The following is a 1,543-nucleotide window of genomic DNA, read 5'->3' as shown; positions in this document are numbered from 1 at the left end:
TTCATCCCCTTGAAGTTAAAAACCTGCATAATCAAGGTTCTGATTCATCCCCTTGAAGTTAAAAACCTGCATAATCAAGGTTCTGCTTCATCCCCTTGAAGTTAAAACCTGCTGAATCTCTGTATTGCTGTATTTATTTCGGTAAACAACACGAACACTTCTATCAATACCATCGCTACTCTGATTTATTACACCATTTTCCAATTCCTCTAAAACATGGTGTGGTTGCTCTGACTCCTCGGACTCGGGAGTTAAAGGAGGTGTGTGTGTGTGGGAGGGTGTTGAAAATGTTGTGCTCTAATTCATTTGGTTAATTAAACAACAACCTGATTAAAAATTGCAAAAACAAGCTCTAAAAACCGTATGTAACATGGATCCTTCCAGAACACCACAAGAACAAATATCCTTAATTAACCAAATGAATGAGACAGGGGCAACATCTCCATCAATAATTCAGATGAAAACCTGTTATTGCAGAACTCATATCCTTAACAAGCGGGGCATGGTTCTATGTCAGAAGGATCGATATAGACTGTATTGACGCTTTAGTAAAGCAACCAAACTCTATGTCAGAAGGATAGATCTAGACTGTATTGACGCTTTAGTAAAGCAACCATACTCTATGTCAGAAGGATAGATCTAGACTGTATTGACGCTTTAGTAAAGCAACCAAACTCTATGTCAGAAGGATCTAGACTGTATTGACGCTTTAGTAAAGCAACCATACTCTATGTCAGAAGGATAGATCTAGACTGTATTGATGCTTTAGTAAAGCAACCATACTCTATGTCAGAAGGATAGATCTAGACTGTATTGATGTATTGATGCTACCTCAGAATTGGCTGTATCAAGCTGTTTGGCCGCTTCATACATCAACAAATCGTCTACCTCAGAATTGTCATTTAAAGCGTTGAAATGATCAGGCTTCAATGTTTTACTATGTATGTCCTCGGTGCCAAATTCCTCCTCGACCACGTCCTCTCCACGTATTGGGCCTTCTGTGTTGGTATACGCCTGGGAGGAGTCTGAAAGAAAAATATATACGAAATAGGGTACTAAAAATAAAATATATATTATATAAAAATGTCAAATACATTTCAGATATATTAATATATTAACAATATATATATATATATAGTTAAATTACCTCTGGTTTTTGACGCCTGCTGTTTTGAGGAATCCTGGATACCGCGGGTCCTAGCCCTTTTCCTCTGGCTTTGTAGATTCTGCATTGTTTGGATAGCTATTGATGGAGTCTGAAATAAAACATTATCTGACATTGTTTTAACATATTCTATCAAAAAATGTATAATGGGGTAATACCGTATCCATAGAGAGCATGTTCTTGAATCCAGTCGTTTTCAGACCAGGCGCCCTTCTCGGGCCTTGCTGATTCTGCACGATGCGTCTTAGGGGCTAGATTATGTAGCGATTGGCTGGAGGTTCCTGGGGGTGTGTATCTGTGTGTTAAAGCTGATTGGCTGGAGGTTCCAGGGGGTGTGTATCTGTGTGTTAAAGCTGATTGGCTGGAGGTTCCAGGGGG

At 39.2% G+C, this 1,543-nt stretch overlaps 1 long non-coding RNA gene across 1 annotated transcript; it reads right to left on the bottom strand.

Moving 5' to 3' along the window:
- Window positions 1–6: 6 nt before the first annotated feature.
- Window positions 7–1,537, bottom strand: LOC139027393 (uncharacterized). Its single transcript, XR_011479483.1, has 3 exons — window positions 1,324–1,537; window positions 1,148–1,256; window positions 7–1,025 (listed from the first exon to the last, which is right to left on the bottom strand). It is a non-coding gene; the product is annotated as an uncharacterized lncRNA (long non-coding RNA).
- Between the last annotated feature and the right edge of the window lie 6 nt (window positions 1,538–1,543).

This window comes from Salvelinus sp. IW2-2015, unplaced genomic scaffold (assembly GCF_002910315.2).
Source record: "Salvelinus sp. IW2-2015 unplaced genomic scaffold, ASM291031v2 Un_scaffold13737, whole genome shotgun sequence".
Classification (NCBI taxonomy): domain Eukaryota; kingdom Metazoa; phylum Chordata; class Actinopteri; order Salmoniformes; family Salmonidae; genus Salvelinus; species Salvelinus sp. IW2-2015.
The sequence above is the reverse complement of the archived record's forward strand: the minus strand, read 5'-3'. Positions and strand labels throughout refer to the sequence as shown.